This window comes from Cherax quadricarinatus, chromosome 13 (genome assembly GCF_038502225.1).
Source record: "Cherax quadricarinatus isolate ZL_2023a chromosome 13, ASM3850222v1, whole genome shotgun sequence".
Classification (NCBI taxonomy): domain Eukaryota; kingdom Metazoa; phylum Arthropoda; class Malacostraca; order Decapoda; family Parastacidae; genus Cherax; species Cherax quadricarinatus.
In genome coordinates, this window is record NC_091304.1 from 13,417,625 (window position 1) to 13,445,124 (window position 27,500).

The 27,500-nt window shown below is 46.4% G+C and overlaps 2 protein-coding genes across 5 annotated transcripts in view; one reads left to right on the top strand and one right to left on the bottom strand.

Moving 5' to 3' along the window:
• Positions 1 to 27,500, bottom strand: part of LOC128688628 (procollagen-lysine,2-oxoglutarate 5-dioxygenase 2-like) — a 123,125-nt gene that overhangs the window by 80,184 nt on the left and 15,441 nt on the right. The gene's annotated exons all lie outside the window — the stretch shown is intronic.
• Positions 9,195 to 27,500, top strand: part of LOC128688627 (guanine nucleotide-binding protein subunit beta-2-like) — a 123,739-nt gene continuing 105,433 nt past the window's right edge. The window contains exon 1 of the mRNA XM_070084529.1: positions 9,195 to 9,465. The gene's annotated coding sequence lies outside the window, so the exon portion shown is untranslated. The remainder of the gene's footprint in view (positions 9,466 to 27,500) is intronic.

Sequence of the window (27,500 nt, forward strand, 5' to 3'; positions counted from 1 at the left end):
GCGCTTCCCCCTTGATTATAATAATATATATATATATATATATATATATATATATATATATATATATATATATATATATATATATATATATATATATATATATATGAAGGAGAGGTGTTACTGTTGCAGTTTAAAAACTGTAGTGTAAAGCACCCTTCTGGCAAGACAGTGATGGAGTGAATGATGGTGAAAGTTTTTCTTTTTCGGGCCACCCTGCCTTGGTGGGAATCGGCCAGTGTGATAATAAAAAATAAAATATATATATATATATATATATATATATATATATATATATATATATATATATATATATATATATATATACACTAGGCGTCATAAATATAGTTTTACTGTGCTGGTGATGCTCTTACGTGTCTTAGACACAGTGAGGCTCACTTGTGGAGGACACGGGAGAGTCACTACCCATCTAACACCTGCTGAGTGGCACGCCATGCAACGAAGCGTGGGAGGGAATGGGGTTGAGCTCCAGCTGCCGGGCCCGCTTGTGTGTTCACTTTGTGAGTTAGGCTTAATCAAAGTGTCGTGTTTGTGGGGGTAGGGGGGGCCGAGTCTCAGCTCCTGATACCGCCTCTCAAACCACTTCCTCATATACATTGTTCCACTTTCTCATCACCTCAAGCTGGAGAAGTATTTCCTGACCTCTTTACATATGTGTGTGCGCGTGTGTGTGTGTGTATGTGTGTGTGTACTCACCTAATTGTACTCACCTAATTGTGGTTGCAGGGGTCGAGACTCAGCTCCTGGCCCCGCCTCTTCACTGATCGCTATTAGGTCCTCTCCCTCTCTGCTTCCTGAGCTTTGTCATACCTCTTCTTAAAACTATGTATGATTCCTGCCTCCACTACTTCACTTGCTAGGCTATTCCACTTCCTGACGACTCTATGACTGAAGAAATGCATCCTAACGTTCCTGTGACTCGTCTGAGTCTTCAGCTTCCAGTTGTGACTCCTTGTTTCTGTGTCTCCTCTCTGGAACATCCTATCTCTGTCCACCTTGTCTATTCCCCGCAGTATCTTGTATGTCGTTATCATGTCTCCCCTGACCCTTCTGTCCTCCAGTGTCGTCAGTCCGATTTCCCTCAACCTTTCCTCGTACGACATTCCCCTGAGCTCTGGGACTAGCCTTGTTGCAAACCTTTGTACTTCCTCTAACTTCTTGACGTGCTTGACCAGGTGTGGGTTCCAGACTGGTGCTGCATACTCCAGTATGGGCCTAACATACACAGTGTACAGTGTCTTGAACGATTCCTTATTAAGGTATCGGAACGCTATTCTCAGGTTTGCCAGGCGCCCGTATGCTGCAGCAGTTATCTGGTTGATGTGTGCCTCCGGTGACGTGCTCGGTGTTATGGTCACCCCAAGGTCTTTCTCCCTGAGTGAGGTCTGTAGTCTTTGTCCACCTAGCCTATACTCTGTCTGCGGTCTTCTTTGCCCCTCCCCAATCTTCATGACTTTGCATTTGGCAGGGTTGAATTCGAGAAGCCAGTTTCTGGACCACATGTCCAGCCTGTCCAGGTCTCTTTGCAGTCCTGCCTCATCCTCATCCGATTTAATTCTTCTCATCAGCTTCACATCATCTGCGAATAGGGACAGTTCAGAGTCTATTCCTTCCATCATGTCGTTCGCATATATCAAAAATAGCACTGGTCCTTGAACTGACCCCTGTGGGACCCCGCTCGTCACAGGCGCCCACTGTGATACCTCTTCACGTACCATGACTCGTTGCTGCCTCCCTGTCAGGTATTCCCTGATCCATTGCAGTGCCCTCCCTGTTATATGCGCCTGATCCTCCAGCTTCTGCACTAATCTCTTGTGGGGAACTGTGTCAAAGGCCTTCCTGCAGTCTAGGAAAATGCAATCAACCCACCCCTCTCTCTCGTGTCTTACTTCTGTTACCTTGTCATAAAACTCCAGAAGGTTTGTGACACAGGATTTGCCTTCCATGAACCCATGCTGGTTTTCATTTATAATCTTGTTCCGTTCCAGGTGTTCCACCACTCTCCTGATAATCTTCTCCATGACTTTGCACACAATACATGTCAGAGACACAGGTCTGTAGTTTAGTGCCTCATTTCTGTTTCTGTGTGTGTGTGTGTGTGTGTGTGTGTGTGTGTGTGTGTGTGTGTGTGTGTGTGAGTGTGTGTGTGTGTGTGTGTGTATGTGTGTGTGTGTGTGTGTGTGTGTGTGTGTGTGTGTGTGTGTGTGTGTGTGTGTGTGTGTGTGTGTGTGTGTGTGTGTGTGTGTGTGTGTGTGTGTGTGTGTGTGTGTGTGTGTGTGTGTGTGTGTGTGTGCTCACATAATTGTGGTTGCAGGGGTCGAGACTCAGCTCCTGGCCCCGTCTCTTCACTGATCGCTACTAGGTCCTCTCCCTCTCTGCTTCCTGAGCTTTGTCTTACCTCTTCTTAAAACTATGTATGGTTCCTGCCTCCAATACTTCACTTGCTAGGCTATTCCACTTCCTGTGTGTGCGTGTGTGTGTCTAGTAAGGACCAGTGAAGAGGCGGGGCCAGGAGCTGTGAATCGACCCCTGCAATCACAACTAGGTGAGTACACATACACACACACACACACACACACACACACACACACACACACACACACACACACACACACACACACACACACACACACACACACACACTGTTGCAACCCTTGAATGGGTTACAATGTATATGATGTATATGTATATAATGTATATTATCTTTTCATATAATTTTATATTGCTTATATTTGCAATAATAGCTAAATCGTAAATATATGACTTTATATTAGTATTTGTCTTAGTTACTTTTGTTAGGTAGGATGTAATATATTATATGCTCATAGTTCAAGTCTTGATTGTCTAACTACTGTAATTATCGTTTGTGGCTTGTTACTCTGCCGGTTTCTGTTGCTGGGCAGCAACTGTCCACGGAGCTATCACGTGATCGAGGGGGAGTGTTCACACCTCGCCTGAAGTATTCAGTCTGGTCTAGATTCTTTTGGTGGTTGGACGTATTCCTGACAAGAAGTGCCTAACTCTTCCTTATTGGCCTTGTTGGAAGATCGTCTCTGTCTTATTATTGTTGTTAGTTCTGGAGACTCTGTTCGCAGAACATTGTATAGACTTAGTAATTTTCGACGTTGTAGTGAGGTTGTGTGTCGCACAGACACTCTGAGCAACTCAGGTCCTGAGCTGTAGCTTCTGACCTAACTTGTACTGGTATCTGTGTACTGTCACAGTTGGGGATTTTCTTAGGCTGAACTTAGATTCAGTAGTATGGGAGTTTTGTGACTTTTGTGGAGGATCTGCTGATGGTCCCTACTTAGTGTCGTTATATTATCTCCTTGATCCTGATTGTGTCGCAGTTGCTTGTTATATTGCTGTTGGGTTTAGCATTCTTTTTATTGTTCAAGCAGACTGTTCTGATTGCCAGTTGGTCAAGAAGTTAGTTTATGAGAGGACTTTGTCAGTCACTTGTTTAAGTCTAGTCGAGTCGTGAGACATAGCGAACTACTTAGAGCACTTACACACATACACACAAACTTACTTGTAATATCTTATTAAATGTTAATGTACCAGACGGTACTTAATAATTATAAATGTGATATGTGCTTTCAGCACAATAATTCTGTACATGAGAGAAGTGATTATTCTTATTTTGTTGATATTGATTTAATTTAATTTGATATACTCCTAGACAACTTAATTATTAATAAATTTATTAAATTTTAATTTCTCTAGTTAGTAGCCTACCAGTTGTAATCCTGAAGAACTAATAATTCTTATTGAATTCTAATGGATAATTGGACAAGGATACTGACTAATTGTTACGAAAACCCAGTAACAGGCTGGATGCTAGAAGGGCAGTCCTTTCTAGTATTCGCTGGAGATCTCTAAGCTTTTAGAATCGCGTTTTTTGTAACACACACACACACAGAAACAAGGGTCATATATTGAAGTTGAAAACTCAGATGAGTCACAGGGATGTTAGGAAGTATTTCTTCAGTCATACAGGGAGTGGAACAATCTGGAGAGTGATGTAGTGGAGGCAGGGTCAATACACAGCTTTAATAAGAGGTACGATAGTTTTTGAAGCAGGGAGTCGATCCACTAGCGACCAGCGGAGTGGCGGGGGCCAGGAGCCGAGACTCAACCCCTGCAACCACATAAAGGTGTGTACATTAGTAATGGGGAGTGTGTACGTGAGTGTCGACACGGAGTGTGTCACGCGAGGCTTCCCCATCACGAACATGATCGTTCATGTGCATCTGCCTGTACCAGGTGTGCTTGTGGGTCGAGCTCTGGTTCCTGGTCCCTTCTTTTAACCTGTGCACAACTTGAGCAGTTTGCTCTCCAGCCTCTTTGTTAATGTCATGCTCACTTACACTCCTTGTTTTTACAAGCCAGTTCCTTTTTCTTCCATTTTTTTCCAGTTCCTTTTTCTTCCATTTTTTCCAGTTCCTTTTTCTTCCATTTTTTTCCAGTTCCTTTTTCTTCCATTTTTTTCCAGTTCCTTTTTCTTCCATTTTTTTCCAGTTCCTTTTTCTTCCATTTTTTTCCAGTTCCTTTTTCTTCCATTTTTTTCCAGTTCCTTTTTCTTCCATTTTTTTCCAGTTCCTTTTTCTTCCATTTTTTTCCAGTTCCTTTTTCTTCCATTTTTTTCCAGTTCCTTTTTCTTCCATTTTTTCCAGTTTCTTTTTCTTCCATTTTTTTCCAGTTCCTTTTTCTTCCATTTTTTTCCAGTTTCTTTTTCTTCCATTTTTTTCAGTTCCTTTTTCTTCCATTTTTTTCCAGTTCCTTTTTCTTCCACTTTTTTCCAGTTCCTTTTTCTTCCCTTTTTTTCCAGTTCCTTTTTCTTCCATTTTTTCCAGTTCCTTTTTCTTCCACTTTTTTCCAGTCCCTTTTTCTTCCATTTTTTTCCAGTTCCTTTTTCTTCCACTTTTTTCCAGTTCCTTTTTCTTCCACTTTTTTCCAGTTCCTTTTTCTTTCACATTTTTCCAATTCCTTTTTCTTCCAATTTTTTCCAGCTCCTTTTTCTTCCACTTTTTTCCAGTTCCTTTTTCTTCCACTTTTTTCCAGTTCCTTTTTCTTCCACTTTTTTCCAGTTCCTTTTTCTTCCACTTTTTTCCAGTTCCTTTTTCTTCCACTTTTTTCCAGTTCCTTTTTCTTCCACTTTTTTCCAGTTCCTTTTTCTTTCACTTTTTTCCAGTTCCTTTTTCTTCCACTTTTTTCCAGTTCCTTTTTCTTCCACTTTTTTCCAGTTCCTTTTTCTTTCACTTTTTTCCAGTTCCTTTTCTACAACTTTTTTCCAGTTCCTTTTTCTTCCACTTTTTTCCAGTTCCTTTTTCTTCCACTTTTTTCCAGTTCCTTTTTCTTCCACTTTTTTCCAGTTCCTTTTTCTTCCACTTTTTTCTAGTTCCTTTTTTTACACTTTTTTTCCAGTTCCTTTTTCTTCCACTTTTTTCAAGCCAGTTCTTTTTTTCCATTTTATATCACTGACAACTTTCAGTACGAGTTAGTTGGTGACTGATACCCGCGTAGCACCTGGGAATCTTCAGTCACCTGGCTTCTTCAGTCACCATGGCGAGTTCTGGCTTGGTTATCTATCCCAACACCTTATTTATATTTTCTTTCAGAATCTCCTTTGTTAAATGACTGGCATAATTTCCACTAGTGGACCACGCTCACCTGTATCATCACCTCCACCTGCTGCACCTGCTCCAGTATATGAGGCCTGCCCGTATTTTTCTGCTTTAGGCATAACAAAAATGGTTGTAATCATAACCATAATTTTTAAGAAAGGGGTGGAGGGGTAAGCCAGCGGAAGGCCTCGGTCAGATGATCAAAAGTTCCAGCTGTGGGTTATCATATGACAAAGACCCGCGTCAGGAAACACTTGTCCTGTTTCCTGACAAACCTTACCTAACTTAACCTCTGCTTTACTCATAAGGCTAAGGGACTGATCACCTCTATATTAATTCTACTGTCTCCAGTGTTATATTCGCCTGCATTTGACTGACGAAGGCTGTAGAACAGGTGAAATACTTCCACAATAAAGATTACTGAATGTTGCACATGTGTCTTAGTTGTCAACTTGTCGGAGTTGCATAACATCACTGTGATACTTGGATGACACAGCAGCACCACGGTGACACAGCAGCACCACGGTGACACAGCAGCACCACGGTGACACAGCAGCACCACGGTGACACAGCAGCACCACGGTGACACAGCAGCACCACGGTGACAGCAGCACCACGGTGACACAGCAGCACCACGGTGACACAGCAGCACCACGGTGACACAGCAGCACCACGGTGACACAGCAGCACCACGGTGACACAGCAACACCACGGTGACACAGCAGCACCACGGTGACACAGCAACACCACGGTGACACAGCAGCACCACGGTGACACAGCAGCACCACGGTGACACAGCAGCACCACGGTGACACAGCAGCACCACGGTGACACAGCAGCACCACGGTGACACAGCAGCACCACGGTGACACAGCAGCACCACGGTGACACAGCAGCACCACGGTGACACAGCAGCACCACGGTGACACAGCAGCACCACGGTGACACAGCAGCACCACGGTGACACAGCAGCACCACGGTGACACAGCAACACCACGGTGACACAGCAACACCACGGTGACACAGCAACATCACGGTGACACAGCAACACCACGGTGACACAGCAGCACCACGGTGACACAGCAGCACCACGGTGACACAGCAGCACCACGGTGACACAGCAGCACCACGGTGACACAGCAGCACCACGGTGACACAGCAGCACCACGGTGACACAGCAACACCACGGTGACACAGCAACACCACGGTGACACAGCAGCACCACGGTGACACAGCAGCACCACGGTGACACAGCAGCACCACGGTGACACAGCAACACCACGGTGACACAGCAGCACCACGGTGACACAGCAGCACCACGGTGACACAGCAGCACCACGGTGACACAGCAGCACCACGGTGACACAGCAACACCACGGTGACACAGCAACACCACGGTGACACAGCAACATCACGGTGACACAGCAACACCACGGTGACACAGCAGCACCACGGTGACACAGCAGCACCACGGTGACACAGCAGCACCACGGTGACACAGCAGCACCACGGTGACACAGCAGCACCACGGTGACACAGCAGCACCACGGTGACACAGCAGCACCACGGTGACACAGCAGCACCACGGTGACACAGCAACACCTGGTAACGGTGACACAGCAACACCTGGTAACGGTGACACAGCAACACCTGGTAACGGTGACACAGCAACACCTGGTAACGGTGACACAGCAACACCTGGTAACGGTGACACAGCAACACCTGGTAACGGTGACACAGCAACACCACGGTGACACAGCAGCACCACGGTGACACAGCAGCACCACGGTGACACAGCAACACCACGGTGACACAGCAGCACCACTGTGACACAGCAGCACCACGGTGACACAGCAACACCACGGTGACACAGCAGCACCACGGTGACACAGCAGCACCACGGTGACACAGCAGCACCACGGTGACACAGCAGCACCACGGTGACACAGCAACACCACGGTGACACAGCAACACCACGGTGACACAGCAAGACACAGACACAGAATCTGGCTGCAATTGCTTTAAGAACATGCAAAGCTGTGCAGCAGGTTTGCATGTAGTGACTCCCGAATCTTGCAAGCTTCCGGTAAAATTTTGAGGACACGGAAAAGTGGTCATCAATACAAGATTTTAGACACGAAGAAAGAATGCTTTGAGTGGGAATTTAGATTTTCAGAGAGGTTGTCTATAGCTTTTTTTTAGTCAGTTTGTGACTGAGACAACTGGAGGGAATAACCATCACAAGCCTTGTTTGGGCCTAATAAATAATAATAAAGGGAGCGCTGAGGTAGGCCTATAGGCCAACGCTGTCCCTAATCACACCCAACAATTCTCACATGTATTTTTGTCCGATCAACCGTTAAAGTTTCTCCAGTGACAATATATAAGAACATAAGAACAGAAGAAAGAAGGAACACTGCAACAGGCCTACTGACCCATGCGGAGCAGGTCCATGTCCACCCCCCCCCCGAATTAGCCCAATGACCCACCCAGTCTGGTCACCTCCACTCAAGGATGGAGCACTGCACCAGACCCAGCAGCACAAGCTAGTCAGGTTCAACTCTCACCCACTCATGTATTTATCTGACCTATTTTTAAAACTACACAACGTTTTAGCCTGAATAACTGTACTCGAGAGTTTGTTCCACTCATCCACAACTCTATTACCAAACCAGTGCTTTCCTATATCCTTCCTGAATCTGATTTTTTCCAACTTGAAACCATTACTGCGAGTCCTGTGTTGGCTGGAAATTTTCAGCACGTTATTTACATCCCTTTTATTTATTCCTGTTTTCCATTTATACACCTCGATCATATCCCCCCTAATTCTACGCCTTTCGAGAGAGTGCAGATTCAGGGCCCTCAGTCTATCCTCATAGGGAAGATTCCTGATACATGGGATCATCTTTGTCATCCTCCTCTGTAATACGGTGAACAGAACTGAGCAGCATAGTCTAAGTGAGGCCTAACCAAGGATATATAGAATTAAAGAACAACCTGATAACTTCTATTATTTATACTTCTAGATATGAAGCCAAGGATTCTGTTAGCTTTATTGCGAACACTAATGCACTGTTGTCTTGGTTTTAGATTACTGCTAACCAGAACTCCTAAATCCTCAGCAGGTCTTTTTTTTCCACTCATCTACAACCCGATTGCCAAACCATTGTTTTCCTGTATGCTAATTAAATCAGAAGGTATTCATCTTCGATGTTATCTCGAGTTCTGGCTTGTTTACATGTTTCCAACACCTCATTAATGTTTTTAATTTGTCTTTCAGCGGAAACATCAATCACATATTCTCTCAGTGTGTGTGTGTGTGTGTGTGTGTGTGTGTGTGTGTGTGTGTGTGTGTGTGTGTGTGTGTGTTTGTGTGTGTTGAACAAGAGAAGGTCGAACCAGGAAGTTTACGCTAAAACAAGAGGTGACCTCCGCTACTACAGGGCTTCTGGTGTTTACCTGGTCACATTCGCCTCTCCTGAGATAATCTCTCGATTCCCGGGCCATCCCTCGTAGTTATATACCTTAAACATTCGATAAAGAAACCTAGGGAAATGGTAAATTAAGGAGAATAACTTAAAAAAAGAGACGAACGGTAAGGGGAGAGAGAATGATTGGAGGAAGACACGACTGAGAGGTTGCATACACTAACAAGCTCCCGTTAACAGGATGATCGCCTCGTTGGCTCCAGAGATTCTCTTACCCTCAGTACCACCTTCACCACTCACCTGCAGTGTCACTACCACCTTCACCACTCACCTACAGTGTCACTACCACCTTCACCACTCACCTGCAGTACCACTACCAGCATAACACCAGTGTAAGTACCATCTTGCAACGTAAGTAACTACCTCAACACACCTTGCAATATCGATCACATGTTCTCTGGTTACTTGTTAATGACATCGAAGCCTTAATCCAGCCCGGGTTTATCTGGGACTCATATCTCTGCCATTATCATGACAGTGCTAACCCTCCTACCCCTTCCAAAGAAAAACAATTCGGAGCAACATTCAAGCAGATTTTGAAAACTAAAGAACAAAGATTAATCTGGAAGCCTCTTCCCCTGACCTTTTTTCTTAAGGTTTGGCTAACCTAGGTAAACCACACATATGTACTATATGTATGTGCTATATGTATGTACTATATGTATGTACTATATGTATGTACTATATGTACTATATATGATAATTGTAGTTTATTTGTACCTATGCATAAATAAACTCATAAATAAGAGGAATCGACAGACGTCCCGCCACAGTAGGGACGGCACTGACGTAGCGCTGAATCCAGATTTGTCAACCCGAAGAGTTAGTGACCCAGGGGTAACCCAGGAAATCCACTATGTCCGGCTTTTTCCCACCGAGGTCCTGTGATCCTCTCCCCCAGGATGCCACCCACAAAACTCGGTTAGCACCCAGGTACCTACTTACTGCTTGGTGAGCAAGGGGGCAATAAGTTTACGGGAACATGTTCGTCGTTTTCACTCTTTCCGGGATCGAACCCGGGTCCTTCAGATGTGAATCACACATATGTACTCGTGTGTTAATATCTTTATTTACTTCAAGTACATAGACAAGGTATATTTACTTCAAGTACATATGCAGAGCATTTCAGACAAATTAGGTCAGTTTTGTCCCAGGGTGCGACCCACACCAGTCCACTAACACCCAGGTGCCTATTATTACTGATGAGTGAACATAGACAACCGGTGTAAGGGAACACGCCCAATGTTTTCACCCTCGCCGGGAATCGAACCCGGACACTCACCGTGTGAAGCGAGAGCTTTACCACCAGGCCACGGGGCACCGTGGCCTGGTGGTGGTTAGTCACAGGTTTCGGCCACAAGCCACTGTGTCTGCCACGAGTCACATGTGTCAGCCACGGGCCTCATGTGTCAGCTACAAGCCATGTGTGTCAGCCACAAATGTCAGTAACGAGCCTCACGTGTGAACTATAAGTCACATGCGTCACCTATGGCCTACATGTGCCAGCCACGAGTCACGTGTGTCATCTACGAGCCACACGTGTCAGCCACAAGCAGTATGTGTCAGCCATGGGCCTCGTATGTAAGCCACGAGCCACATGTGTCAGCCACCAGCTTAATGTATGAGGTGCGAGCCTCATGTGTCAGCCACAAGCAATGTGTGTGTCAGCCAGTAGCAACATGTCAGCCACGAACAACGTGTGCCAGTCACGAGTCGCATGTGTAAATAACGAGCCACATGTGTCAGTCATGAGCCACGTGTGTCAGCTACGCGTCATGTGTGTCAGCAACGAGCCACATGTGTCAGCCACGAGCCACACGTATGAACCACGAGCCACATGGGTGATTCGGGTCGATTCTTCTCTGTGAGAAATTAACCAAGTTCACTTCTGAGCTGAAAGAACCGTGATAGAAACTTTCTCCAACGAAGTCATCGAACTGCTGCATAATACCGCAAGTCAACGAACTCAGAATCAATTTATTCAAGAAAAACACAAAACTGGCGATGATTAAGCCCGTGAGAAATATCAGGTTTCAGAACGCAATATATATATCCACATATCTTCCACACAATGTTTGCTGATGGATAACACAACACAGAAACATGGCTTTGAGAATCCACCATCCTCACCAGCTTCTGTGATTTCAAGATTGATGGACTGACCACATCGTCTCAAGGTTGATGGACTGACCACATCGTCTCAAGGTTGAGGGACTGATTACCTCACTCTCCTCCTGTTCTTCAATATTCTCCTTTGTATGGACTGTTGAAGCCACTGTGTGGCGAAACGTTTCCTCAATAAAGATACCCAAGAGTTGCACATGTGTCTAATTTATCAAATCTTTCTTCACGGGAGACGTGTTCTTTCCTCCATCAGTTGCCACACCTTACAGTTTATTCCACTCCTGGCTGTGATCCAGTACAGTTTTTTTTTTTTGGAATTCTTTGAAGCTGTCTTCTCCAGTTGCTGTGCTGTGCATGCTATACACTGATGCTAAATTCATTATCGATGTCAGGGATGAATACTGGGAGTTGTGATGTGTCACATCATATGAACAAAACTGAAAATTTCGTGTTTTGTCTGCAATTTCATTAAATATATTGCTTTTTATATTCTCAGTTCTACGAGCAACAGTATTTGGCTCAAGACTGAGGATTTCGAACAGATTTGCTTTTTCTGGGTATAAATCTGCCACTGCTTCCATCATACACTCTCTGATCAGATCTCCATCGGTTTTCCTCTTGTACCTAACGCATAAGATTAAGATTTCGTTGGGATTTTTAACCCCGGAGGGTTAGCCACCCAGGATAACCCAAGAAAGTCAGTGCGTCATCGAGGACTGTCTAACTTATTTCCATTGGGGTCCTTAATCTTGTCCCCCAGGATGCGACCCACACCAGTCGACTAACACCCAGGTACCTATTTGCTGCTAGGTGAACAGGACAACAGGTGTAAGGAAACGTGTCGAAATGTTTCCACCCGCCGGGAATCGAACCCGGGCCCTCCGTGTGTGAAGCGGGAGCTTTAGCCACCAGGCCACCGGGCTACCTTCTAACTGGTCCTGGTTAAAGCGTCATTCTCAGATATCTTGGGAAAGCAACCTGCGTTGATTTAATGCAGTTTTTTTTTTCTGAACTCTGTGTTCCTGTGGACTGGGAATAATTTGGTATATGTTTGGTCTCAAAGTACCGACGTACATTGTACTCCTTCAAAACTGCAGCAGTTTCGTGGTATACGACACACAAGGCTTTATCACCTGCCTATGCAAAGAAGTATTTTACGCCCCGCAGTCTTCATTAAACTGGCGGCGTCACTCTGCACTATTCTTTACCTTTTTCCTTCCATAACAGAAGGGTATATCTGAAAAATGAAAAGATTAGAGCTAAAATTTGAACAAATTTCGACACAAATTATTACCGGCAACAAAATCCTTAACTTTAACTGATTGAAAATGAGAGTTTATTAGATTTACTATTTATAAATATTTTATGTTACTGCGGGCCACATAAAATCTTGTGGCTGACCGCATGTGGCCCGCGGGCCGCAGTTTAGGGACCCCTGAACCAGAATGTTGCTTCAGGTACACCTCTCCTAGTGTAGGTGGACGGGGAGAGAGACATGGGACTTTCCCTAGTGTGGGTGGACGGTGAGAGAGACATGGGACTTTCCCTAGTGTGGGTGGACGGGGAGAGAGACATGGGACTTTCCCTAGTGTGGGTGGACGGGGAGAGAGACATGGGACTTTCCCTAGTGTGGGTGGACGGTGAGAGAGACATGGGACTTTCCCTAGTGTGGGTGGACGGGGAGAGAGACATGGGACTTTCTCTAGTGTGGGTGGACGGGGAGAGAGACATGGGACTTTCCCTAGTGTGGGTGGACGGTGAGAGAGACATGGGACTTTCTCTAGTGTGGGTGGACGGTGAGAGAGACATGGGACTTTCCCTAGTGTGGGTGGACGGGGAGAGAGACATGGGACTTTCCCTAGTGTGGGTGGACGGGGAGAGAGACACGGGACTTTCCCTAGTGTGGGTGGACGGGGAGAGAGACACGGGACTTTCCCTAGTGTGGGTGGACGGGGAAAGAGACACGGGACTTTCCCTAGTGTGGGTGGACGGGGAGAGAGACATGGGACTTTCCCTAGTGTGGGTGGACGGGGAGAGAAACATGGGACTTTCCCTAGTGTGGGTGGACGGGGAGAGAGACATGGGACTTTCCCTAGTGTGGGTGGACGGGGAGAGAGACATGGGACTTTCCCTAGTGTGGGTGGACGGGGAGAGAGACACGGGACTTTCCCTAGTGTGGGTGGACGGGGAGAGAGACATGGGACTTTCCCTAGTGTGGATGGACGGGGAGAGAGACATGGGACTTTCCCTAGTGTGGATGGACGGGGAGAGAGACATGGGACTTTCCCTAGTGTGGGTGGACGGGGAGAGAGACTTGGGACTTTCCCTAGTGTGGGTGGACGGGGAGAGAGACACGGGACTTTCCCTAGTGTGGGTGGACGGGGAGAGAGACACGGGACTTTCCCTAGTGTGGATGGACGGGGAGAGAGACATGGGACTTTCCCTAGTGTGGGTGGACGGGGAGAGAGACACGGGACTTTCCCTAGTGTGGGTGGACGGGGAGAGAGACACGGGACTTTCCCTAGTGTGGGTGGACGGGGAGAGAGACACGGGACTTTCCCTAGTGTGGGTGGACGGGGAGATAGACACGGGACTTTCCCTAGTGTGGGTGGACGGGGAGAGAGACATGGGACTTTCCCTAGTGTGGGTGGACGGGGAGAGAGACACGGGACTTTCCCTAGTGTGGGTGGACGGGGAGAGAGACACGGGACTTTCCCTAGTGTGGGTGGACGGGGAGAGAGACATGGGACTTTCCCCTAGAGTGGGTGGACGGGGAGAGAAACGTGGAACTTTCCCTAGCGTGGGTGGACGGGGAGAGAGACACGGGACTTTCCCTAGTGTGGGTGGACGGGGAGAGAGACATGGGACTTTCCCCTAGAGTGGGTGGACGGGGAGAGAAACGTGGAACTTTCCCTAGCGTGGGTGGACGGGGAGAGAGACACGGGACTTTCCCTAGTGTAGATGGACGGGAAGAGAAACGTGGAACTTTCCCTAGTGTGGGTGGACGGGGAGAGAGACACGGGACTTTCCCTAGTGTAGGTGGACGGGGAGAGAGACATGGGACTTTCCCTAGTGTGGGTGGACGGGGAGAGAAACGTGGAACTTTCCGTAGTGTGGGTGGACGGGGAGAGAGACAGGGGGCTTTCCCTAGTATGGGTGGACGGGGAGAGAAACGCGGAACTTTCCCTAGTGTGGGTGGACGGGGAGAGAGACACGGGACTTTCCCTAATGTGAGTGGACGGGGAGAGAGACATGGGACTTTCCCTAGTGTGGGTGGACGGGGAGAGAAACGTGGAACTTTCCCTAGTGTGGGTGGACGGGGAGAGAGACACGGGACTTTCCCTAGTGTGGGTGGACGGGGAGAGAAACGTGGAACTTTCCCTAGTGTGGGTGGACGGGGAGAGAGAGACATGGGACTTTCCCTAGTGTGGGTGGACGGAGAAAGAGACATGGGACTTTCCCTAGTGTGGGTGGACGGGGAGAGAAACGTGGAACTTTCCCTAGTGTGGGTGGACGGGGAGAGAGACACGGGACTTTCCCTAGTGTGGGTGGACGGGGAGAGAGACATGGGACTTTCCCTAGTGTGGGTGAACGGTGAGAGAAACGTGGAACTTTCCCTAGTGTGGGTGGACGGGGAGAGAGACACGGGACTTTCCCTAGTGTGGGTGGACGGGGAGAGAGAGACATGGGACTTTCCCTAGTGTGGGTGGACGGAGAAAGAGACATTGGACTTTCCCTAGTGTGGGTGGACGGGGAGAGAAACGTGGAACTTTCCCTAGTGTGGGTGGACGGGGAGAGAGACACGGGACTTTCCCTAGTGTGGGTGGACGGGGAGAGAGACATGGGACTTTCCCCTAGAGTGGGTGGACGGGGAGAGAAACGTGGAACTTTCCCTAGCGTGGGTGGACGGGGAGAGGGACACGGGACTTTCCCTAGTGTGGGTGGACGGGAAGAGAAACGTGGAACTTTCCCTAGTGTGGGTGGACGGGGAGAGAGACACGGGACTTTCCCTAGTGTAGGTGGACGGGGAGAGAGACATGGGACTTTCCCTAGTGTGGGTGGACGGGGAGAGAAACGTGGAACTTTCCCTAGTGTGGGTGGACGGGGAGAGAGACATGGGGCTTTCCCTAGTGTGGGTGGACGGGGAGAGAAACGTGGAACTTTCCCTAGTGTGGGTGGACGGGGAGAGAGACACGGGACTTTCCCTAATGTGGGTGGACGGGGAGAGAGACATGGGACTTTCCCTAGTGTGGGTGGACGGGGAGAGAAACGTGGAACTTTCCCTAGTGTGGGTGGACCGGGAGAGAGACACGGGACTTGCCCTAGTGTGGGTGGACGGGGAGAGAGACATGGGACTTTCCCTAGTGTGGGTGGACGGGGAGAGAGACATGGGACTTTCCCTAGTTTGGGTGGACGGGGAGAGAGACGTGGAACTTTCCCTAGTGTGGGTGGACGAGGAGAGAGACATGGGACTTTCCCTAGTGTGGGTGGACGGGGAGAGAGACGTGAACTTTCCCTAGTGTGGGTGGACGGGGAGAGAGACATGGGACTTTCCCTAGTGTAGGTGGACGGGGAGAGAGACGTGGAACTTTCCCTAGTGTGGGTGGACGGGGAGAGAGACATGGGACTTTCCCTAGTGTGGGTGGACGGGGAGAGAGACGTGGGACTTTCCCTAGTGTAGGTGGACGGGGAGAGAGAGTTGAAACATTCCCTAGTGTGGGTGGACGGGGAGAGAGACATAGACTTTCCCTAGTTTGGGTGGACGGGGAGAGAGACGTGGAACTTTCCCTAGTGTGGGTGGACGGGGAGAGAGACGTGGGACTTTCCCTAGTGTAGGTGGACGGGGAGAGAGACATGGAACTTTCCCTAGTGTGGGTGGACGGGGAGAGAGACATGGGACTTTCCCTAGTGTGGGTGGACGGGGAGAGAGACGTGGGACTTTCCCTAGTGTGGGTGGACGGTGAGAGAGACATGGGACTTTCCCCTAGTGTGGGTGGACGGGGAGAGAGACGTGGGACTTTCCCTAGTGTGGGTGGACGGGGAGAGAGACGTGGGACTTTCCCTAGTGTAGGTGGACGGGGAGAGAGACACGGGACTTTCCCTAGTGTGGGTGGACGAGGAGAGAGACATGGGACTTTCCCTAGTGTGGGTGGACGGGGAGAGAGACGTGGGACTTTCCCTAGTGTGGGTGGACGGGGAGAGAGACGTGGGACTTTCCCCTAGTGTGGGGGGACGGGGAGAGAGACGTGGGACTTTCCCTAGTGTGGGTGGACGGGGAGAGAGACGTGGGACTTTTCCTAGTGTGGGTGGACGGTGAGAGAGACATGGGACTTTCCCCTAGTGTGGGTGGACGGGGAGAGAGACGTGGGACTTTCCCTAGTGTGGGGAGATTAGAGAGAGAAAGCAAGAGATCCCCTCATCAATTCCCAGGATAGACCCCTCCATCCAATTCTCTTTTTAAGCATTGTGGTTAAGAAGATCAAGTGCTCTACCATAGACACTTTGTCTTGAATCATCCTCTGTTGTCAAAGACGCATCACATACTGATTATCCGTTTTTCAGTCTCCGGCCAGGTAGAAACAGTGGGCATGTTTCCTTACACCTGCTATCCCTGTTCACCTAGCAGTAAGTAGGTACCTGGGTGTTAGTCGACTGTTGGGGGTCGCATCCTGGGGTACAAGATTAAAGGACCCCATTGTAAATAAGACAGACAGTCCTCGGTGACGCGCTGACTTTCTTGGGTTATCCTTGGTGGCTAACCCTCAGTGTTAAAACTGAACAAATCTTATCTTATCTTAACATATACCATGTGATTTCCCTGACGAATTAACAAGAAAAGGCGATGTTCGGATTGTTCCGTTCCTTCATTTTTTCTTTATCATATGTGTGTTTAGGGTGACGATTGTGGTTAGAACTGATAATCGTGAGAGGAAGCAGGTAGAATGAGAGAGGCAGCACAGTGGTAGAGGCTCAGGGAGGCTCAGGGATGCTCAGGGAGGCTCAGGGAGGCTCAGGGAGGCTTCCTCTGGAGTGTTTACTGATTAAGACCCTCCGCTTCCTGCTGGTCCCCATAATGGCTCTTACTTGTCAGGCATTTATACGGTATCTGCCATGTTTACGTGTTAGTTTATTACATCTAGTTGCTTCAAAGATGGGTCACCGTCAAATAATTGTATATGTGGCCAGTAATCATTCTGACAGCAAATTTCATCATAAGTAAATAAATAGTGTTTGTACAGCAATGCATGCAACCATACGACCTGTTTTTGTCATACTCATTTGTGCTTGTTATCTGTTTATAATAATGTTTTACCACTGAATACCTCATTGCTTAGTTAATCTTAAGTTAATTTTAAGCCAGCCCGTAATGCTATGCATACAAGTGGCTTTGGCATGCTGCATTTAACTGTATTCTTTTGTACTTCACTGTATCATGTTCAAATAAATAAAAAAAATAAATAAATAAGTTGAAAGATACCGTCACTTAGTTTAGCAGAGCGGGCGTTCGTGTGTTCTGTACTCTGCTGACATGATATTCACCGAAGGTGGTTGTAAACACAATATAATGACATTCAAGGGAGGGAAGGGGGGAGGGAGAGAAACGCTAAATTCATAAAGGTTATACAACTTCTGGGGAAATCGGAGGCAACCAGGTTCGAGCCATTGAGACGAAGGGTAGACGTTGAATTCTGCACTGAATCACAACATTAGCAAACGCTTGTGAAGGAATTACAGTGGCACTCTGTTTCTGAACCACAATACAAACGCTTGTGAAGGAATTACAGTGGCACTCTGTTTCTGAACCACAATACTCCCTGGCACAAGTGTTGAACATCTGCACTGCTGCTGCTACTGGGTTTCCACACCTGCAACACTCTCAGGGCTACACTACTACACTGAAAGTAGTGCAACAACATGTTTTAACTACAAAGACTCTAAACTCTAGCGCTCGTCAAACACGCACTTCAAGGAGTTGTCCAGACGTTGATGGCTCTTCATCCAAAGAACTGGAGGTACCCTTCCCTTCCTTGGATCAATCTCAGAAAACGTTTCTTATTTTATTAAGGAATAAACCTGTGTAACAGTGTAATTTGAAGAAGCAATTAGGAGCGCTGAGAGACGAAGACTCGTTATCAAGGTCTACTGGTCACACAAGTGAGGGACACGCTGGCACAGACCCAGCGTATAGTATGACTCCATCTAGCTCTGTGTAGAGCAATGATAAAGTTCTGCATAGCGCCAAACGTAGTTTGCTATGTACACATATCTCCATTACATTTTTAGAGATAATTGAAAACAATCAGACAAATTAGGACGGTCCTCACAAGGCTCAAACTTCCCGTCACTGAAAGATACCTATTATGGTGACCGTTAAGTACATACTTGTGCAATATTAAGCACTTGGCGTTACGATCAATATTAGTTAGCGCCACAGCATAAATACTGTGCATATATATTATTACCGATTTTTTTAAGTTACTGCTGACAGTTTCTCGGGTAAATAGTTTACCGTTTTTTATCATAGATGTCGAAGCAGTAACTAAGGTAAAGTAAACTTTTCAATATTAATATTTAAGTTTTACATGTGTTATATTTATGAAATTAAGTAGAATTTAATCAAGGATAACCAGAGTTATTAACCTGGAAGGGTTATACTCAGGGTAATATATACTTTTTTATGACCGATACTCAAAATTTGGTTAATTTAAGAATTTCTGATATAATCCTTACACCACTGGACTTTAAGAAAAGCAATAAATGACATGCCTATGCACTCTGCCTCAGCCCTAGGCTCGTAGAACTCCGTACAAGAAACCCCTTTCACGAGCCTTAAATATTGTGTGGAGAGGGAGCATAGGCACAGGGGTCATCCCAGCCACTAAAAACAACAGACATAGCCCCACTTCACAAAGATGGCAGTAAAGCAATTGCAAAGATTTACAGACCGATAGTACTAACGTCGCACATCATAAAAATCTTTGAAAGGGTTCTAAGAAGTAAGATCGCCAACCACTTAGATACCAAACAGATGCACAACCTAGGGCAGCATGGGTTGAGAACAGGTCACACCTGCCTCTCACAACTATTGGACCACTATGACATGGTCTTGGATGCACTGGAGGACAAACAAAATGCAAATGTAGTATACACAGATTTTTGCGAAACCCTTCGACAAATGCGATCATGGTGTAATAGCACACAAAATGTGTTAAAAGAATAACAGGAAAAGTAGGAAGATGGATCTATAACTTCCTAACAAATAGAACACGAAGAGCAGTAGTAAACAGTAAAGTCAGAGGCGGCTATACTGAAATGCTCCGTTCCCCAAGGTACAGTACTCACTCCCATCCTTTTCCTCGTCTTCTTATCTGACAAACAGATGCAAGCCACAGCACCGTGTCCTCTTTTGCTGATGATACCAGGATTTGCACGAGTGTCACCCATTGATGACACTGCAAATCTTAAAGCGGACATTTAACAAGTCTTTAAATGGGCGTCAGAAAGCAATACGATGAAAATGAAAACTGGATCGGAGTACAAAAAAAATTCCAGTCACAAATTAAAGCAAAAACTAATGTGAAGGACCTGGGAGTGATAATGACAGAGAATCTCACTTGCAGAGATCACAACAATGTATCTACCACATCTGCCAGGAAAATGATAGGGTAGATAATGAGAACCTTCAAAACTAGGGATGCCAAGACAGTGATGACTCTCTTTAAATCACTTGTTCTCTCTAGGCTGAAATATTGCTGTACACTAACGGCCTCTTTCAAGGCAGGCTAAATTGCAGACATGGAGAATGTACAGAGAGCCTTTACAGCACATATATGTACAACAAAGCACGTAAATTACTGGGAATGGCTGAAGTCCCTTGATCTGTACTCCTTGGAATGCAAGCGAGAAAGATACATGATAATATTCACTTGGAAAATCTTAGAGGGACTAGTCCCAAATCTGCACACAGAAATCACTCCCTATGAAAGCATAAGACTCGTCAGGCGGTGCAACATCCCCCAATGAAAAGCAGGGATGCCGCGAGTACGCTAAAAGACAACACAATATGTATCAGGGAGCCAAGACTGTTCAACTGCCTCCCAGCATACATAAGGGGGATTACCAATAGAACTGCTTAATGCCTCAAATGATGTAGTGGAAGTTTTAGCAGTAAAGGTCGAGAACCAAAACCTAGTCATTGTGATAGTCTACAAGCCTCCGGATGCAACATCCCAGCAATTCCAGGAACAGCTGTTAAAAATTGACCACTGTCTGGAAAATCTTCCAGCTCCTGCACCCAACATCTTGCTCCTGGGGGATTTCAACTTAAGGCACCTAAAATGGAGGAATATAGCAAATAATATTGTTGCAGTAATAACACCAGGAGGCAGCTCTGATGAAAATTCACACTCACACGAGCTTTTAAATCTCTGCACAAAATTCAATTTAAACCAGCAAATAATAGAGCCTACTAGACTGGAGAATACACTAGACCTCATCTTCACTAACAATGATGATCTGATAAAAAATGTCACCATATCAAAAACAATATACTCAGATCACAACATAATTGAGGTTCAGACATGTATGCGTGGAGCTCCAGACCGACATAATGAGACTAGTCACGAGGGAGCATTCACTAAATTCAACTTCAATAACAAAAACATAAAGTGGGACCAAGTAAACCAAGTCCTAACCGATATAAGCTGGGAAGATATACTAAGCAACACAGACCCCAACTTATGCCTTGAACAGATTAACTTGGTGGCACTCGATGTATGCACAAGGCTTATTCCTCTAAGAAAAAGGAGGAGTAGATGTAAAATAGAAAGAGACAGGCGCTCCCTTTACAGGCGACGGAAAAGAATAACAGAGCGGCTAAAAGAGGTCAATATATCTGAAATGCGTAGGGAGACACTGGTCAGAGAAATAGCAAGCATCGAACTTAAGCTAAAGGAATCTTATAGGAGTCAGGAATCGCGGGAAGAACTAAAAGCCATAAATGAAATCGAAAGAAACCCAAAGTATTTCTTCTCCTATGCCAAATCAAAGTCGAGAACAACGTCCAGTATTGGGCCCCTACTTAAACAAGATGGGTCCTACACAGATGACAGCAAGGAAATGAGTGAGCTACTCAAGTCCCAACATGACTCAGTTTTTAGCAAGCCGCTAACCAGACTGAGAGTCGAAGATCAAAATGAATTTTTTATGAGAGAGCCACAAAATTTGGTTAACACAAGCCTATCCGATGTTATCCTGACGCCAAATGACTTCGAACAGGCGATAAATGACATGCCCATGCACTCTGCCCCAGGGCCAGACTCATGGAACTCCGTGTTCATCAAGAACTGCAAGAAGCCCCTTTTCCATCCTATGGAGAGGGAGCATGGACACGGGGGTCGTCCCACAGTTACTAGTAAAAACAACAGACATAGCCCCACTCCACAAAGGGGGGAGTAAAGCAACAGCAAAGAACTACAGACCGATAGCACTAACATATCATAAAAATCTTTGAAAGGGTCCTAAGAAGCAAGATCGCCACCCATCTAGAAACCCATCAGTTACACAACCCAGGGCAACATGGGTTTAGAACAGGTCGCTCCTGTCTGTCTCAACTATTGGATCACTACGACAAGGTCCTAAATGCACTAGAAGACAAAAAGAATGCAGATGTAATATATACAGACTTTGCAAAAGCCTTCGACAAGTGTGACCATGGCGTAATAGCGCACAAAATGCGTGCTAAAGGAATAACAGGAAAAGTCGGTCGATGGATCTATAATTTCCTCACTAACAGAACACAGAGAGTAGTCGTCAACAGAGTAAAGTCCGAGGCAGCTGCGGTGAAATGCTCTGTTCCACAAGGCACAGTACTCGCTCCCATCTTGTTCCTCATCCTCATCCAAATCTTTCAGTGGGCTGCAGAAAACAATATGAAGTTCAACGATGAGAAATTTCAATTACTCAGATATGGTAAACACGAGGAAATTAAATCTTCATCAGAGTACAAAACAAATTCTGGCCACAAAATAGAGCGAAACACCAACGTCAAAGACCTGGGAGTGATCATGTCGGAGGATCTCACCTTCAAGGACCATAACATTGTATCAATCGCATCTGCTAGAAAAATGACAGGATGGATAATGAGAACCTTCAAAACTAGGGAGGCCAAGCCCATGATGACACTCTTCAGGTCACTTGTCCTATCTAGGCTGGAATATTGCTGCACACTAACAACACTTTTCAAGGCAGGTGAAATTGCTGACCTAGAAAATGTACAGAGAACCTTCACGGCGAGCATAACGGAGATAAAACACCTCAATCACTGGGAGCGCTTGAGGTTCCTAAACCTGTATTCCCTGGAACGCAGGCGGGAGAGATACATGATTATATACACCTGGAAAATCCTAGAGGGAGTAGTACCGAACTTGCACACGAAAATCACTCACTACGAAAGCAAAAGACTTGGCAGACGATGCAACATCCCCCCAATGAAAAGCAGGGGTGTCACTAGCACGTTAAGAGACCATACAATAAGTGTCAGGGGCCCGAGACTGTTCAACTGTCTCCCAGCATACGCAAGGGGGATTACCAACAGACCCCTGGCAGTCTTCAAGCTGGCACTGGACAAACACCTAAAATCGGTTCCCGACCAACCGGTCTTGGGTTCGTACGTCGGTTTGCGTGCAGCAGCCTGGTTGACCATGTCCTGATCCCCCGCGAGGCCTGGACATGAACCGGGCCGCGGGGGCGTTGACCCCCGGAACACCCACCAGGTAAACTCCCAACGCTGAGTGAACAACATCACACGAAAATCATTTATAAATTGGAATTATTATTCTTGTGTTTTTTGGAAACGCATTAAACCCGCACGGGTAATAAAGTGCCGAGGGATCGAGAGGTAATCAGGTATGATCCAAGAGAAGTATAGCCGTAAATGTCTGGATCAAGAGCTCTTCAACGGCATCACATATAAGTACATAAAACACACTGGAAGACTCCTGTGAACCAGACCGAGAGAGAACACGAACACTTTGTTAGAAAGACGAGACAAGTATTTAAGTGATGGCTGGAATATTATGATGATATACTAAGATATACTACAATAATATGATGATATACTACGATATGATAATGGTATACAATATACTGACAAGTTGACAAGATACATGTGCAACAGTTAGGTATCTATTCCGAAATGTTAGGCTTCTTCTGTCAAATACAGAGGAGGCAGCAGAAGCAGAAGATATGTAAACAAGATGTAATGAGTCCATCACCCTCGATGACATGACTTTGAGGTGGTCAGTCCATCAGCCTGGAGAAGAATTCTGCTCCGTAATCTGGAACAATATGAAGCTGAAGCATCAAAATAGAGGCTGTCAAGATTATAAGGATTGGTTACATCGTGTTTGCATCTGTATTCGCTGAAGAAGCCTACAGTTTAGGCGAAGGTTTTCGGAATGAAGATAACTAACTGTTGCAGTGTTAGTTGGATGAAGTACTTGGCTTGGACTGCTGGGTGGATGAAGTACTTGGCTTGGACTGCTGGGTGGATGAACTAGTCATCAAGACGAGGTAGTGTGTGCCATTGGTACTGAAGATATGATCCACGGAAGGCAGACCATCAGTTAGGTGGTCATAATTTGAGCACAGTTGTGTCTGGCCCCATGACACAAGCAGCTGTGTCTGGTCCTATATGATACAAGCAGCTGTGTCTGGTCCTATATGATACAAGCAGCTGTGTCTGGTCCTATATGATACAAGCAGCTGTGTCTGGTCCTATATGGTACAAGCAGCTGTGTCTGGTCCTATATGATACAAGCAGCTGTGTCTGGTCCTATATGATACAAGCAGCTGTGTCTGGTCCTATATGATACAAGCAGCTGTGTCTGGTCCTATATGATACAAGCAGCTGTGTCTGGTCCTATATGATACAAGCAGCTGTGTGTGGCTCCATAACACAGGCAGCTGTGTCTGGCTCCATGACATAAGCAGCTGTGTCTGGCTCCATAACACAAACAGCTGTGTCTGGCTCCATAACACAGGCAGCTGTGTCTGGCTCCATGACACAAGCAGCTGTGTCTGGTCCCATGACACAAGCAGCTGTGTCTGGTCCCATGACACAAGCAGCTGTGTCTGGCTCCATAACACAAGCAGCTGTGTCTGGCTCCATGACACAAGCAGCTGTGTGTGGTCCCGTGACACAGGCAGCTGTGTCTGGCTCCATAACACAAACAGCTGTGTCTGGCTCCATAACACAGGCAGCTGTGTCTGGCTCCATAACACAGGCAGCTGTGTCTGGCTCCTTAACACAAGCAGCTGTGTCTGGCTCCATAACACAGGCAGCTGTGTCTGGCTCCATGACACAGGCAGCTGTGTCTGGCTCCATAACACAGGCAGCTGTGTCTGGCTCCATGACACAGGCAGCTGTGTCTGGCTCCATAACACAGGCAGCTGTGTCTGGCTCCATGACACAAGCAGCTGTGTCTGGCTCCATAACACAGGCAGCTGTGTCTGGCTCCATGACACAAGCAGCTGTGTCTGGCTCCATAACACAAGCAGCTGTGTCTGGCTCCATAACACAGGCAGCTGTGTCTGGCTCCATAACACAAGTAGGCCACACTCATGCCTCAGTACTCACACCACAGTGGCAACACTGAATCAACATTGAAGCCTCAAGCCAATGTTTACAAATCAGCGATAAGAAAAATTATTATTATTATTATTATTATTATTATTATTATTATTATTATTATTATTATTATTATTATTTTATTCACTTGAAGCGCTAATCCCGCATGGGGTCTCACAGGGCCAGGGAAATAGAGGGTAATCAAGATATGATTGAATTCCTTGCATCAAGAGCTGCTGAGTTGCATCAAGCGATTCAATCCTCTTAAAGGGATTCAAGTGGAACATTTTAGACAAGAAACTCGTTTTCAATTGCTGCATTTGTTGTTAAAATAATGTATTTCGATTCTTTAAACGAATCATTTTATTAAGTTATGAGAAGCACGGTACTTTATGTAGCCTCTGTTTCTGTCGTTTTGGAGGCAGGTAGCTCTTGGTACCTCTGTAAACCCTGGGTAGTTATGTGAACCCTGGGTACCGCTGTAAACCCTTTGTATCTCTGTAAACTCTGGATACCTCTGTGAACCCTGGGTACCTCTGTGAACCCTTTATATCAGTAAACTCTCGATACTTCTGTAAACCCTGGGTAGCTCTGTGAATCCTGGGTACCTCTGTGAACCCTTTGTACCTTTGTAAACCCTGGGTACCTTTGTAAACCCTGGGTACCTCTGTAAACCCTGGGTACCTCTGTAAACCCTGGGTACGTCTGTAAACCCTGGGTACCTCTGTAAACCCTGGGTACCTCTGTAAACCCTGGGTACCTCTGTAAACCCTGGGTACCTCTGTAAACCCTGGGTACGTCTGTAAACCCTGGGTACCTCTGTAAACCCTGGGTACCTCTGTAAACCCTGGGTACCTCTGTAAACCCTGGGTACCTCTGTAAACCCTGGGTACCTCTGTAAACCCTGAGAACCTCTGTAAACACACATAAACTTGCAATTGATAATAAATTAAGTTCAGAAGCTCACAGCCTAGATTTACATGAAACACACACACACACACACACACACACACACACACACACACACACACACACACACACACACACACACACACACACACACACACACACACACACACACTACCCTTCAGTCATAGAGTAGTCAGGAAGTGGAATAGCCTAGCAAGTAAGGTAGTGGAGGCAGGAACCATACATAGCATTAAGGCGAGGTATGATAAAGCTCATGGAGCAGGGAGAGACAGGACCTAGTAGTACTCACTGAAGAGGCGGGGACAGAAGCTGAGTATCGACCCCTGCAACCACAATTAGGTGAGTACAGCGCTGCCTGTGGCCGGGTAAGCGACTGTAACGCTCGCCAGATGTCTCTTCCAGTCACGGGAATAAATATGTTTTTGTGTTTATGATACAAACTGTCATGCAGTTGTGGAATGAGGACGACCGTATGTTTGCCCTAGAGTGATTCTAGTCGCTTAATATTCACCCACGGGTATATAACACAGTATAGAGAAGAGCACGTTACTGGCATTATTAATCAGGAGGGTTGGTAACTCAAGGTTGACCAGAGACAGAACCAGGCTGTCTGGTTCCTCACAACCCGGCGGGCCTTCGATCCTCTCCCCCAGGATGCCACCCAGGCCCACAACACTCGATCACTTACTTTAACATCTGTATTAAGCACCTCATACCCATGGTGTGGGTGGTAGTCAAAGGATTACAGAGGTACAAAATGGGTCCAGGGATTGGGCCCCTAAGTTTTGATAACTGAACAAGTTACAGCGGTAATGAACTATTGACATGGTTATATCCGGTCATAATCGTAAGATAAGATAAGATTTCGTGCGGATTTTTAACCCCGGAGGGTTAGCCACCCAGGATAACCCAAGAAAGTCAGTGCGTCATCGAGGACTGTCTAACTTATTTCCATTGGGGTCCTTAATCTTGTCCCCCAGGATGCGACCCACACCAGTCGACTAACACCCAGGTACCTATTTGCTGCTAGGTGAACAGGACAATAGGTGTAAGGAAACGTGTCGAAATGTTTCCACCCGCCGGGAATCGAACCCGGGCCCTCCGTGTGTGAAGCGGGAGTTTTAGCCACCAGGCCACCGGGCCACCGTGATGAGTTATTTATGCAGATATTAACTAGGTCTCACACACACACACATACTCGGTCAGCACCCAGATACCTACTGACTGACAGGGCGATGAGAGAAATCAGGTATAGTGTAAAATACCTTGCGTCTCCATCCTCCCTGATATCGAACCCGGATTCTTTGGCTGTGAGCCAAAGAGGTGTTGCCACCTAGCCACACGTGTGTTTTAACTTATATATGTTGTATCCGTCGATAATTAATAAGGAAAAGTTATCCACTTTGATAACAACACACTTAAAAATATATATGATTTTAAAACTGGTAGAAGCACATTCACATTTTACATATATATACATATATAATATACAAATGTATACACACACAATTTTAGTTTAGGGAAATGCAAGGAATTAGACACGTATAGAACACCTGGTTGTTTTTACCTAAATATCTTCCACCCACCAGTGCCCCAATATTTATCATCGTAATATCGACTTGAAAAAAGCTATTGGTTGGCGAAACGTTGTGCAGGTGTTGTGCAGGTGTTGTGCAGGTGTTG